Below are 15,656 nucleotides of genomic sequence, written 5' to 3' on the forward strand. Positions count from 1 at the left end.
AATGGATTTAAGAGTTTTTGACTACTAGGATATGTTAAAAATTAAAAGTACATGTCCTACTTTTTAAACACACTGCACCCTGCCTTTAGGCTGTCCAGGGCCTACCTTACGGATAACATATATATTAAAAAGAAAGGTTTGGGCCTGGCAAGAGGACTAACTTGTTAGGTCGACATGGCAGTTTAAAACTACACATGCAGGCCTGAGACATGTTGATGGGCTACTTAAGTGGGTGGCACAATGAGTGCTGTAGTCCCGCTAGTAGCGTCTACTTTACAGGCCCAGGACACGAGTAGTGTACTTTACAAGGAACTTATAAGTAAATTCAATATTGCAATTGTGGTACACCAAGGTTACAATGTTTTACGCAGAGAGCACATGCAATTTAGCACTGGTTAGCAGTGGTAAAGTGTCCAGAGTCCTAAGGCCAACAAAATGAATTCAGCAACAAATGGAGGGAAAAAGGCAAAACGTTTGGGGTGACCCTGCAGACACCATTGTTGATTATTATTATCTGGACATCGACCCCAAAACTCTCATAGAATATGCTGATGATTTAATGATAATCTAATGGGCTTACAATTTACCCACACAATCAGCAGTTTAACCACAGAATGTATGGGTCTGCAAGCCATTACTTTCTGATGAATAGATTTTTTTTTCAAAAATAAATCTCTTTATTGATTTGTTTTGCAGACCGTGCAACCTCAGTTTGGACCCAGCCATGTTACAGGTCTTGGGTTGCTTGTGTTTTGATTCAGGGAGGACCTCGCCTGGCAGTGTGAGTATGGAACCAAGCTGTACCTCACTGGTGAGCCCTAATAATGGAAAACCCTATCTTGGGTTGGGTGTGTTCAGGTTCAGGGAGGACCTGGCCTGGTTTGTTAACATTGGAGCAGGGTCAAGACTGATGTGCATGGGACCCATGCCTGAGCATACCTGATCCACTTAGGGCAGCACACTAAAGAATACAAAAAATTATAGATGGAATGTTTGAAATAATCTGAGCCTCTAGTAACTACACAGGCCTCATCCTAGTCCATCATTATTTTACACACCATGCCAAATAGGTAATGCCTTCAAAGTTGTTTTGAACAAGGGTGTAAAATATGTTTTTCCTGGGTCTCAAAAAATTCTAAGGTGACTCTGGAGAGGTGTGAAGATGGAAAGGTGAGCAGCAGTGAGTGCCACAGATGTGGAGATTGAGAGGTCAGCGGCTGGAGGTGCAAGGGTTCGGAAATGAAGAAGTGAGCTGCAAAAAGTGCTAGTGGTGTACCCTTTGTTATGAGAGGCGCAGATGCTGTCAGAAGTGTTGTTGATGGATAGACCTTTTGGCATAGCTACCGAGTTTCCCATGCCCATGCGTTAATCCAGTTCAGGTTGTTTTTTTAATTCTTAGACTAGACTTGTAGTCCTGTTTTATAATGGAATAAACAAAAATAGAATCCCCACATTCAAAGAAAAAAAATACGGGCTGGAACAGCACATCATGCACGGACCTGGAAAACTTGGCAGGACTGCATTACCTGGAGCCGGTGAATAGCTGGAAAACAGGTTAGCTGCAGCAGGTTTCACTGGTATGAGGACTGTCAGAAGAGCTGAGGGCGATACCAGAGTGCGATCATGGACAGGTGAGTCGCAGTAGATGGCAGTGGTGGGGAGTTTGCTAATAGGCCCACAGCCCGTGCCAGTGTGTCTAAGAAGTGTTGGTGCTTAATTTGTGTCAGTGGTTGTAGGTAAGTGTGGCCTACCAGCACTTGTTTTTGAGGATGCAATTATTTCTTCTTTCATAAACGGATCCAGAGCAACAGGGGAAGAGCTCGAGCCATAAGATTGGGGAGGGGGTTCAGATGTTCCAACATTCACATTGCCATATAATGTTGAACTACGTTATACGACAAGCAGGGTGCATAAGAAGGGCTAAAGTGAAAGAAAACAGAATATTTTATAAAATTACCAGCATTTTTTAAGACTTTCAAAACAGAGAGGGAGAGAGTGTGCAGGCGTTTGTGCCTGTGTGTATGGAACAATTCCTGAAAAACTCCGACTGACATCTCACCATCCCCAATTGAAAGCACCAAGACCCAACTATTTATCAGAAAATACATTTGTTAGGGGGGTGTTACACCCCAAAGACCCCCCTAAAGCTACACCCCTGCAGAGCAAGAGAGAGAAAAAAGACACAAAAAGGAGCCAGTGAGGAGGAAGAGAAAGGTGGAAAAACAGTGACACAAGGGTAAAGCAGGGATGAAAAAGAAACTGTGAAATGGAGATAAAGATTCAGGGAGTGTCTGGTGGTTGATTAAAGAGGCATGAGCTGGAATCAAGACTACACACCCTTGGTATTCGGCACACCGAGCATCGACAGCACTGACTTGGCACTCATTTTTAGGTCGAGTGCTTTGACCTGTTGTAAGTATTGAGGCCTTTTAACTATGACCCTTTTAACTACGACCATCTCACGCCCATCATTTTCATTCATCCATGGGCTTGCCTTTCAAAAACCACTTGATGTAATTGGTAAATGCTTTACATTTGCTGTTTTTGACACGCCTTGCAGACTGCCCCTGTTACATGGATTATTGCACGATTGCCCACATGCCTCAGCATGGAGGAACTATTTTCTTTCTTTTGCCTCTCCCTTTCGTGCTGCATGGTGGCCATGGTGCTCACAGCGCTAACAAGCACAATAGCATGAACTCAATTGGTGGTAATGGAGTGCTGGTCAGATTGTTCACAGTTACCTAATCAGAGTCATTTCTTGTGGCTCTCCCCTTAAAACACTTGAAATTGGTAAATGCTTTACATAAAACAGAAATCATCAAAGTGAAAGCAGTTCTCCCGGCACAGCAGGAGAGCCGCTACAACAATATTCACTGCACTCTGGAAACTCATCCCATAATGCTTTGCAGGCCAATACTTTTACAAAACATTTTTTATGATAACTCGGCCTGTGGTGTTCCTAGGACAATGGGAACATCACCAGAACGTTCACAACAATGTGCTCTTTCTGTCTAGGACATCTCCGGGTGCCCACACTAGGTTAGTGGGGACCCCAAAATAATAATCCCACCCACCAGTCAGTATTTTTTTAAGTACTCTCATGTTTGTAACTTTTGTTTTACTGCTGGGAGTATTTTGTGTTTTTAAGAGCCTTATTTGTAATATCATTGCAGTAGACTTGCTAGACCTGGAAACATGTAAGGCACTACACCCTCTAGGGGCTTAATATATGGTTACATTGCATTATTTTCAGACATTTCTTTTTGTGTGGTTATGTCCTCTAGGGGCTAGCTATATGGTTACATGACCATGCTTTACAAATGCTATTTTCATTGTGGTGTCCCATGGGGGCTGTTCTGAGCATTACAGTCTAATGTCAAAAGTGTATTTCTAATAAAGGTTTTTATTGGATTTATATAATTGTGTAAGATTTATTATTCTCTTATTATTGCACTTATGACCATGATTCAGGCCAATTTAACATCTTTATTACACTATGACTGTTTGAACACTAGTTATATGTTTGGGTGACCCTTCTTGGTTATTGCTCTCGTTACACCTCCGTGGCTGTCTTGTTTTGGGAATTGTGTTAGCCAGCCATCAACTCTGAGGGTGGGGTGGTGAAAGTGGTATTTTATTGGAATTAGCAAGGCAGATTTAAACTAGGATGCTACATGGCAACATTTTCTTTTTGGGCTGCAGATAAAGGAAGAAGGTAAATGGAAGTTTTAGTTATATGCAGGGCCACTGGAATTATGTGGTAGGAAAAGACCAAATTATAAGGCAGGGTTGACCAATTTCTGTGGCAAGAAAAGTCCAGTTATTAATTTAAAACACCAACAGCTCTAATTCAAGCAAATGTGAGACTCATTGCATTGCAAATGCTTGTTTTCCTTAAAATTAAGCACTGTGGAGTGGTGGGCTGCAGTAAATGCCAGGTGTAGGTAGTTTGTTTTTTGCGATTCCACAACTGTTTGCAGACCTATTTTAAGGTGTGGGCAAAGGGGGTAATTGACCAGGGCGTCCACTTTCTAAAGGGATCCTGGTACAATGTTCAGGACAGTCAGAGACTGTTTCTATATCTCACCCTTCTCTTTTTCTTTATCGCAGTCCCTCTCCTTATCCACTTCAACATGTAGCCGCCTCCTTTACCTATCCCCACGTCACCACTCTCTACCTCTTGTCTACCTGTCTCTCGCTTAACTGAGTAGATCAAGGTAAGTGTGTATTGACTATTGTCAACTCAAGGTATACTTACCATGATAATTCAGTTTATTTATATTGTCACCTCTTTCTGAAAATCTAACATATAAAAAGCATATTTGATACCATAGAAGTGTGCGTAAGTTATCTGAAACTAGATGTAAAGTTGTTCTGGACAGGGCAACCGAAAAATGTGTACCAGGGCCACAAAACCCCTTAAAATGTCACCGGCCGCCTGAGGTGTGGACATAGAGAGATCCTTTTGCTGCAGGGGGTGTCACGTGTGGAGATTGTAGGGGGGCAGTAGTAGAAAGCTGTGTGCGCATGAGCGGGATCAGGTGTGGAACCATAGAGATAGGGTGACCAGATTTTGAGGAGCAAAAACCAGGACAGGTCAGACATAAAAGAAGGACTAACGACTTTACACTCACTTTTATATCTGGCCTGTCCCTGTTTTTTGCGTAGCTTTGTGAATCTGTGTCTACACATATGTGTTTATATATATATATATATATAAACACACATACATACTTATACACACTTACAAGACTACATATATAAAACTAGCTATGGCTTGACATCCCACCCTGCACCCCCCAACCCGGCCCCACCCACCTCTCTCTGATCCCCACTCTGTCTCTCTGCCGGGAGCAGACAGGGGACTGTGTTGCCTGACAGTAAAAGATACATTACTTTAATTATTTCATACTTTGTAGGCGTTTTAACTTATGCTTCCCTATATAATCTGACCTTTGTCATAAAAACCGGGACATTTATTTAATAAACTGACCTTTATCTCAAAAACTGGGACATTTATTTAAAATTAAGAGAAGCGTCGGATACCGGGACAGTCCTCTAAAAACCAGGACTGTCTTGGGAAATCCGGGCCGTCTGGTCACCCTACATAGAGATAGCCTCGGCACGCGCCAGGTGGGGACTGTGAGGAGACAGGTGAGCGGGATGAGCAGGTGTCACCGGAAACAGATTCTTTGTTGAGCTGCTCTCAGGCGTCTTGTCTCTCGGAAAGTCTTCTGTGAACTTTCCTCCCCTCCCCGGCTCGGGCGCGGCCGGGCAGGTGAAGGACGCTGTTTAGACAGGTGGGGAAGGGCTAAGAGAGGGGCGGGGTCTGGATAGGAGACGTCAGGTGCCTGGAGATGCGAGGTTCCAGCCTGGACAGGTGATGGGCGAGGCTTCGACAGGTGAAGGGGCAAAAAAAAGTGGGATGCAATAACAAGCACGGCATATAGGACTGACGGGGCGGGGTCTGCCATGTGGACAGCTGTAGCCGGGAAAGCGGGGAGGAGTCACTACAGGTGATGGGCGTGGCTTTGACAGGTGAAGGGGCGTGGTCAAAAAGTGGAAAGCAAGTACGTACCTAGGCATAGTTGGATGGCAAGGCCTGCCTGTACCCTGGACAGGTGTACCTGGGAGTATGGGGCGGAGTCATAACAGGTGATGGGCGTGGTTTGGGCAGCTGAGTTGTGAGGCCGGCTTGGGATACGAGGCCTAGACAGGTGAAGGGCACCAGGCGCTGAGAACACTCTCCCACTAGAGCACCTCGTTTGGACTACATCTCCCAGAAATCCCTCTCTCGGACGCCAGGCCTTCTGCTTGTGCAGGTGACCGGAGTGGAGGTGAGAGCCGGGAAAACAAGATCTTCGGCAGGTGAGCAGTGCGGGGCGGGGGGGGGGGGGGCAGGTACATGAGGTGAAAGAGGGGACTTGTGGGGAAGGAGGGTCTCCATCAGCAGGAGGGGCTCAAGAAGTCTAGAAAAGGGCGTAGCAGGCACTGGCACAGTGTCACGAGTGCCTAGAGCCCTCAGGCGCCCAGTGAATTCTGACAATGTTGAAATTTACCACAGCACTGACAACTAAATGGATTGTTGCCCGTGCTTGCACCGAGGCCTGTGTCATCCTTGCTAGATACACTGGATCGGTATACGTGAAAGAGGAACATGCAGGTGCCTGGGGGTGTTTACTACGAGAAATACGGTGTCTCGAGCGTTTACACCTAGAAAACATACAATAGGATGATAAGATTAAAGCAAGCACAACGAAAGTTCCGACTGGTATTGTCACTTCTGTTGGTGTCCGGAGTAGCAGTTGGGGACGCGGGGCACGCATCACAGATAACATGGGAGAAAGAGGTCGACAGGACACTAAATGGCTCTCTTGGGCTATTCAGTGATAAGCATCAAGGCTGCGTCACTTATCTGTGAAGGCCGTTCCCTGGTGACCTGCCCCACGATGCCCTATTCCACTGCATTGGATCACACATGCTAATATTTTTTGTTTGCTTGAATTCCGCCATTAAGTGGATTGATTCGTCTCACGTATAGTGCCAACAGCCAGGTACCAACGCGCTATACACATACTCAGTGCTTTAAATGGGCCGGTACTGAGTACCGGCACTTTTTTATTTTGAGAGGGAGAGTACCGGCACATCTCAAGAAAACCGTAATACTTTAATTGGAGAGTACCGGCACTTCTCAGAAACAAGCAGGTACTCTGGCACAGAGTACCTGCACTTTAATTTTTCAATTTCAAGCACTGAATACACCTAATAAGAACTCCTCAGGACCTCTGTTCGCTTCTTCTCAGCATCCGAAAAGCACTTGTAACAACTTCACTTCTAGTGAGTGATGTTAAATATTTCACCCAAAAAAACAAATGCGTCAACTTTGGCAGAGGTTTGCCAAATATCTGTTTAAGACTTAACTCCAAAACACGATTTATTAAACAAATAAATAAATAAATAAATAAAGAGAACTACCAACAGCATTTCAGTAGGATCGCATCCTAGAAGCTATACAAGCGATGGCGATAGATGGACCTTCGCGGATGCAGGCCAAGGCACATTTCTGTTTGAGAAAGGGGCTCCTTTAGGCGCCCCAGCAGAGGGCTTGCTAGTGAATATGCTTGTGGAAGGTGAACAGGAGGGAGGCCTCGGACCCGGAGTCTGTTATTTGGCATTTATTGTGCACACAATCGGGCACTATTATGTTACCACGGCGCTCTCTGTAGTTCCGGGTTGGTGTCCCAAGAGGTTCTGAGGCCCCCCTTACAGGCTGAGTGCTGGATCTGTGCTGTCAGCAAGGTAAGTGAATGTATTGTTGGTGGTCCTTTCAATCTTCACTTGAAGGGCTGTTGTACTGTAATTGCAATTATATGGCTCTTGCTACCCTCGACGAGTTGTAGAAATGCTTTATGGCGGGTCTCACGCTACTCCGGGACCCAAGGTTACTGGTTTGTATTATTGCTGCTTACAGGGAGTAGTCTTGTGCTCGCAAGGAAAACTTTTCATGCATTTACCCCAGTTTCTTTGGAAAGGAAAGAGGGTAGGAGAGAGTCATTCCGTGCTTAATTTGAGCCAGTGGTTTTGTTGCGGGGCATCAGCACTTTTTTTTTAGGGCCGGCACTTATTTTGCTGTCTCAAACATTTACTGCAAGCAAAAGACACATATGGGAAAGGCAGAGAAAGAGAAAAATAAAAAAGCGTCACAAAGGGAGAAAGCTGCAAGAGTAAACTGAAGGGGCAGGGAGTGACTGTAAATGGATTAAAGAGGCCCGAGATGACTTCAGGATTACGCTGCCTCATTATTCCATGCTTGCACATTTAATTGCATCAGCCACGTGTTTCGGAGGACAGCTTTGGACACGGCACGTTTGTATTTACAAATTATGCACTGGAGTCATTCAGCACAAAGTAAAGGAACACAATAGTTTTAAGTCAAGATCATTTTTTCATGCAGCGTTTTGGGGACACTGTGGGGGGAAGCTTTTGAAGATACGATCAATCTTCAGATGTAAAACTGTAGAAGGAAACTGCATTATTTCCATGTGGTATAAGGAGTGTAGCAGTTGCGTAGTGCTCACCAACTCCATCTGTGGTGCTCAAGCGCTTATCCACGTGGATAGCACGCTACTGCGATTCATTGAAATTATATAGAAAAACTCACGCTCTGCAACATGAAACTCAATGCCCCCGGCACTCATTTTTGTGGACCAGCACTTATTTTTGCATATTAAACATGTACTGATAGCAAGAAAGGGAAAATATACAAAGTGGAACAATGGAGGAATACAACAAACGAAAAAAACATCCCAAAGGTAGAAAGGAGGAACCTGCAAGAGTTCGATAACGGGGCAGGGAGTGCCTGGTACGGAATGAAAGTGGCAAGGAGTGGAATAAATTCTATGCAGCCTGGATATTGTGTGTGCTGACATTCAAAATCACAGCCTGCAGGCTTTCGATGATTGTCATAAGATTCATTATATAAACATAAATACCGTCTAGACTAATGTCACACAACAAACAAAGGAAGATTTCTCCAGTCTGGAACACTGCACAAAAACAATGTTTGCTGCATTTGTGCAAAGTCATTGAGACAAGTTTCCAACATTTAGATACATTTTCATTTGGACTGGGGGGCATTTCTATGTCTTTCTAATTTAAGTGCAGGCTTACTGAGAAGATATTTCACCAGCCTGGTATTTTGTACATAATAAATGAAACACAGGAGTACACCTGGTAAAAGTCAGGGAGAATGCTGCCTCCAGGCCTGCAACTTATTTGCAAACCTACTGGGAACATAATCTATGAGCCTGGTGGTATTTACGCAACAAAAGAATTGTGATGTACTTGTATGATAGAATGTGTGATAGATGGTACATCCGTGAAACTGAGAGAGGAGGGATACAAAGGAAAATCCATTGTACAATTGAAACAAATCTAAAGCTCAGAATTTCAGGCATTTACATTAATCTCAAAACAAAATATGTCAGGCCACTAAATTGTTGGTGGTTGGGTGGAAGGAGGTCAATTCTAATCTGTCTGTGGTAGCGCGTGGTGTAGATGACAGTATCCTTAGATCACAAGGCGAGGAGTGGTAGGTGACAAAAGTCACACACCAGGCAAATAAGGGCAAGGTGCCTTGGCCGCCATCTTCTTTGAGCATTCTTGTGTCTTCCAAGATGTCGTTGTGGATTTACTCGCTGCTCCTGGTCATGCGGAAACCTCCTGGTTGACTTAAGCAGCCCATGATCTTCAAAAAACATGGTTCACGTATGGTTGAATCAACAGGAAGGCAAGACTATGGATATAGCAATAGTTCTTGAGGTCTTGTGGGTCAAGTGTCAGTTTTTTGATGCCCAGAAGAATTAACTCATGAAGTGAATTTGTTAGTGTAAAGCTCTGAAAACGTATGCGACTGTGAAAGTTGTTAACTTAGTTCAAACCTCGGATGCATGAGCCTGCAAAGAGAGGGTTAATTCTCAGGCTCGTGTAGATTTAATTATTTTACACTATTGTTATTCCCACCTCATGCATTGAAGATTAATTCAGAAACATCTGTAAAAATATAAGAGGGGCATGCTATTTATTCATCTCAAATTTTAGCATGTTAAGTGCTGGCAATGCAAGATATTGTCTCATTTATCAATGCTGACTGGCTTTATAAGTTTCATAATTTTTTGGCCACAGCATGTGTTTTTTAATCACAAAAGGATCCAAGCGGTAAGGTGTAGGAAGCTGGTCTTGTGTGTGGTGAGCACCTATGATGTTATCGCCTTATACCAGGTATCCCCTATCAGTAAAGTGTAGCCAGAATTGAGGAAGCCAGGCTCTCTAGAGGTAGCTGTGGATGAGCAGCCAAGGCTTATCTAGGAGACTTGCAAAGCTCATGCAAAACCACTTTAGACACACAGCACTTACACACATGAAAGAACTACACATTGTTCCAAAAATAAATATACGTTATTATGGTAATTGGCAGCTCCCCAACTGGAGGTAAGTAAACACACTAATTATATACACATTAGCAGCCAGTAAAGAGCATAAAAACAACAAGCATTGGCAAAAGTATTAGAAAACCGTATAGGCCCTAGGGGGGAGCCAAACCAAATACTAAATAAGTGGAATGTGAGATACAGTCCCTCACTCAAGGATGTGGAATTGTTAGAGGGGAGCTGGAGGAACTAGGAACCCCAAGAGGTGAGTACTAGAGTGACCCGGACAGCAGAGATAAGTACCTGTTTTTCCCCAAACCCAACAGGAGGACTTTGGAAAAGGATTGTACAAGACCCTGACCAGACTGAAAGAACCCAAAGGTGGATTCTGGCAGAAGAAGACCTGCAAAGGAAGGGGACTAAGTCAGTTTGGTGATGGAGTGTCTGGTAGCGGCAGGAGCCACTACCCTCCCTCCTGTGGTTGTAGGACCAGGTCGACTGAGGACGAAGAAGACCAGCTGTGCAGCACAGGAGCTGAAGAGGAGACCCGGAAGTGATGCAGATGGTGTCCCACGTCAGCTGTCGGGTTGCAGTGGGTCAGTGTTGCAGGACGACCACCAGCAAGCCTTGGCAAATGCAGAAGAACAGGGTGACGAGTTACTAAGCTGAAGAGGACCAGCAAGACCCAGAGGACTCGACCCAAGGATGGGAGTCTGTGGTCACCCTCAGTAGTTGTGAGAGTCACCAGAAGAGGATGCAGCCCCACAGGGAACCCACTGGTAGCAGTCACAGCAAGTCACAGTGAGGCCCACCCAGTACACCTGAAGAGGACTCGCACATTGCTGGAGCAGCAGATAGGAGGCTGTGCTTGGCAGGAAGAAGTGCTAGGGGCCGGGGATACACGGAGCCTGAAGATCCCTTGTAGCAGGAGCAAACAAGCCTTGGTAGCTGCAAGAGTCGTGGTGCATAGGGGTACTGTCCAGCAAGGAGAGGCAAGGGCTTACCATCTAGGACAGTTGGCAGAAAAGACCAAGTGGACCACTCCAGATTACCACCTGTGATACAGGATCTTCACAGTTCCAGGGTAGAGCAGATCCATGCAGCCTATTGTCGTTGGAGTTGGTGCCTGTAGATGCAGAGGGAGTGACTCCTTCACTCCAAGGGAGATTCCTTCTTACTTCTTGGTGCAGGCTGGAGTCTCGCCAACCTCAGAGGATGCACAGCTGGGGAAATGTTGCAGTTGCTGTAAGGAGCCAGAGAAACAATGTTGCAGTGACAATCTGCAACTCCAGTCGTCACTGGAGTTGCAGATTGTCGGTTCCTGAAGAGTCCAGTTGTGGTTTCAGTGGCCAGAAGATGAAGTAAACAATGCAGATTCCTGGTGGAATTTTGCACGTCAAATCTGAGGACCCACCCAAGAGGGAGACCCTAAATAGCCCAGGAAGGCGGCATTGGTCACCTAGCAAGGTGATGACTATCAGGAGGTGGCTGTGATGTCACCTACCTGAACTTGACACTTAGATGCTCCCAGGGGCCTCTGCCCATCTTGGATTAAAGATGGCAGAATCCAGTGGCCACCTGGAGGAGCTCTCTGCACCACCCCTGGGGTGGTGATGGACAGAGAAGTAGTCACTTCCCTTTCCTTTGTCCAGTTTCATGCCAGAGCAGGAACCGGAGGTCCCTGGACTGGTGCAAACCAGTTTATGCAAGGAGGGCACCAAAGGTGCCCTTCAGAGCATACCGGTGGGCTTGGTGAGGCTACCCCTCTAAGCCATGTAACACCTATTTCCAAGTGGAGAGGGTGTTGCCTCCCTCTCTCACAGGAAATCATTTGTTCTGCCTTCCCCTGCCTGAGCTGGTAAAGCAGCAGGAGGACAGAGACCTGTCTGTGGGATGGCAGCAGCACTGGCTGCCTGGAAAAGCCCAGAAGACTGGTAGGAGCAATACTCCAGTCCTCTAAGAAATCCCCCCAAAGTGCATGGAATCATACAACCAATACTGGCAACAGTATTGGGGTATGTTTCTGACATGTTTGATACCAAACATGCCCAGGTTCGGAGTTACCATTATGTAGCTGGACATCGGTCTCCAGTACACAGGTAAAATGGCTTTCCCGTATTTACGAAGTCCAGTGCAATGGAACTGAAGTTTGTAGGGGCACCTCTGCTCATGCAGGGGTGCCCTCACACACAGGTACCTGCACCCTGTCCTCTGGGCTAGGAGGGCCTACTATAGGGGCGACTTACAGTGACCTGGTGCAGTGACCTGTGGTGAAAGGGTGCATGCACCTTTTCACACAGACTGCAATGGCAGGCCTGCAGACACATTTTGCATGGGCTCTCATGGGTGGCATAATACATGCTGCAGCCCCTGGGGAACCCCTTGTGCCACATTTCCCTGGGTACCAAAGTACAATATACTCTTGACTTATATGGGGGCACCAGTATGCCAATCGTGGGGTGTGCAAAGTCCTAAGTGACCACATTTAGAAGGACTGGGGTCCTGGTTAGCAGGACCCCAGTGAAAACAGTCCAAGCATGCTGATAGCAGGCAAAAAATGGGAGTAACCATGCCAAAAAGAGGGTACTTTCGTACATACGGTGCCACACAGATAGAGCATTTTATATAAATGCTCTGCAAGTATTTGTCTTGAGGCAAACGAGTGATCATCAGGACTAAACCTGACCAACCCCACAGCCCCAGACAATACATGGTACAGGCCCCTTTCAAATATATGTCCTTGGTTACCCCAGTGGCCCACAGATATTTTGGCTCCTAGATTCTCTTGCGGTTTTAGTTGACATTCCTAGTCCTTGTTAGAACACTTGAATCTCATATACTGTTTATGCAAATGGGCAGTCTGTAGAGTCAGATGCGTTGACATTTCAATGCAGCATACCAGACAGAAACCATCTTCCTTTTTCCAAATTATTGTTAATAGTGCTACCCAGCAAAAAGCCAATTTGAAATGGCACATTTCCATTGGTTAATAATTGAATCTTTCTCTTAAGAACACACACACTTGTATTCACTGAAAAAACACAAAGGATAAAGTGCCTAGGTGTTGAAATAACACAAAAACTAATGTTTAAAGACCACTGAAATTCACCCATTCTAGTTTACTGAACCAAATATCACTTGTGCCCAGGCCACCCACTTCTTTTGACCACACATATTAAATCCATCATGACATGTTAAATTAGATAATTGATGATGTCAGTGGTAACAACTCAAATCACATAATTCATGACATCACAGATGACATCATATGTTCATAACATTGGAACATGGTGACCAAGACTCCATGTTCTGTATTGGTGACTGCAACATTTTTCTTCAAGTTAAGGAGCCAATCAGATTGTTTGGTCCTGCAGACTAAAAAGACAGATCAGAGAAAAAGCTCTACCGGACAAACAAAGGCGTTTTTTTTTATTTTTTATATTTACAAGACTCCTGCAGGACCAACTGTCCAGATATCACTATAATTTAAGTCCATTCATGAACACCCCAAGCATGTCTTTAAACGGATTAATAGATTTATACCCAAAAAAAGACCAGCGTGCTTTCTGATTAAAGTTCCAACTTTCTGGTAATCTTCAGGTAATCCCGTAGGGCCGTTTTTTTTCTGTCTCACTTCCCAAAATTGCAAATGGAAATAATATGGGAAAATAATGTATTGTGACACCCTGTTTTTCTTGACCCTTCTTGATGATTCACCCTGAAACTTTCCAAGAAAGAGCTGAGGTGAAGGAAGTTTTTTTTGGAAAGTTTTGTAAAGATTTATGAAACGTCATCACAAAACAAAAAACACTTTTTCCTATGGAAACTCTGGGCCTGATTTATAACTCAGTGGGGGGGTTACTGCGTCGCAACAGTGACGAATATCTCGTCTGCTGAAATCTAAATCCTATGAGATTTATTTTTCGGAGGACATCGAGTTCTAAATCAGTCCCTCTATCTTGATTATACCTATACAGGTGCTACCTCCAAGGTGTATAATACATTAATATTATAGTATGCTCCCACTTTCCAACTGTTTGAAAAGGATCCCTTGAACCACTAAGCTTGTGTTGATGCACCTGCGCCCACTTTGTGGTACAGATACCTGAGAAGAATTTGGGCAGCATTTCCAGCACCCCCAAAACGACTTGTTGCTCTCTACTTATGAAGGAATAAATCCAGAAACACATTTGTAGAGTTACATAGCAGGGCTGCACCAGCAAGGGTGAAAAGTTTAAAAACGACTACGGAAGTAAGTGTTACTGTGCACTGTATTTACCATGATTCACTGGGACAACTCAGTGCTGGGATGTGAGGCAGTATGCTGCCACCCTCCTTCTGTTGAGAAAAGCTCCCTTGAGCTACTGAGCTGACAAGCTTGTTTTGATGCACCTGTGCCCAGTGAGTGGTACAGAGATCTGAGAAGTATTTGGTCGGCAACCCCAAAACGACTTGTTGTGCTCTAGTGGTAAAGGAATGAATCCAGAAACGCCTGTCTAGAGTTACCCCGGCTGCACCAACAAGGGTAAAAAAGTAGACTTCTACTGAAATAAGTGTTATCATGCCTGCATTTACCCTGATGCACTGCGGCAAATTGAGTGCTGGGATGTGAGGTAGTGTGCTCCCAACCTCCTCCTACATTTTCATCCTTTGTCTTGTAGTACACATGCAAAACCAATATCTTGTTGTTGGCACAAGCAAAGCTATTGGAGCAAACTCTGAGTGGATGTCTGTGTATTACTGTTTATTTTTTAAACAAAATAGATTGTGTGATATAAATCTTGAAACAGCCACCTTGGCGAGGTTGAGAGGGAATGGTTTTAGTAGGGTATTTTGTACATAGGGGCAATACTGTAATACGTACACATATAAGCGTACTATGATCGGATCACTGCTTGCAAGGTTTCCATCGCTCATAACATCAGAAATACAGAAAAACATAACAAAGTCCCATATTTTCTGATTTTACACTTCCTGATAAATCTTTGGTATTCTCCCATCTTCCTGACTGGGCCACCAGGAAAGTGTTAAAAATGTGTTGCTGTTCTACTTTTTAGCTAGTGCATGCAATCTCCCAAATGCTGCCCTATTTCTGTGCTACTCTCACAGCAAAACAGGTTTGTGGGGCGGGGGCACGCAGGCACCTTTTTCCCACATCCACTTTAAGGTTAAGATAACAGACACATGAGTTACAGGGGTTGTATTGATTCTAAAGCAGGTCCAGCTCAGAAGAGTCATTTTTGAACAAACGTTCCAAGAAGGGGCAGGTTGGGGTCAGTTTCCTATCGTGCGAGGTGAAATCCACAAGGCCACATAGCAAACTCTTTTAATCCCTTTGCTGCCAGGCCTTTTCCCCTCCTGTGCCAAGCCTTTTTTGGCTATTTGTGGCAGTTCGCGCTTAGGCCCTCATAACGTTTTGTCCACATAAGTTACCCACGCCAAATGTGTGTCCTTTTTTTTCCAACATCCATGGGATTCTAGAGGTACCCAGAGTTTGTACATTCCCCTCGAAGACACCAAGAAATTAGCCAAAATACAGCGAAAATTTCATTTAAAAAACATGGGAAAAAAGGGCCACAGAAGAAGGCTTGTGTTTTTTTCCCTGAAAATGGCACCAACAAAGGGTTTGTGGTACTAAAATCGCCATCTTCCCAGCTTTCAGGAACAGGCAGACTTGAATCAGAAAACCACATTTTGTCATTTTACTGAGACATACCTAATTTG

At 44.7% G+C, this 15,656-nt stretch overlaps 1 protein-coding gene across 1 annotated transcript in view; it reads left to right on the forward strand.

Moving 5' to 3' along the window:
- Positions 1-5,614: 5,614 nt before the first annotated feature.
- The window catches only part of RAB19 (RAB19, member RAS oncogene family), a 73,552-nt gene continuing 63,510 nt past the window's right edge, over positions 5,615-15,656 (forward strand). Inside the window, exon 1 of the mRNA XM_069227894.1 lies at positions 5,615-5,871. The gene's annotated coding sequence lies outside the window, so the exon portion shown is untranslated. The remainder of the gene's footprint in view (positions 5,872-15,656) is intronic.

The sequence above is a fragment of the Pleurodeles waltl genome, chromosome 4_1 (genome assembly GCF_031143425.1).
Source record: "Pleurodeles waltl isolate 20211129_DDA chromosome 4_1, aPleWal1.hap1.20221129, whole genome shotgun sequence".
Taxonomy (NCBI): domain Eukaryota; kingdom Metazoa; phylum Chordata; class Amphibia; order Caudata; family Salamandridae; genus Pleurodeles; species Pleurodeles waltl.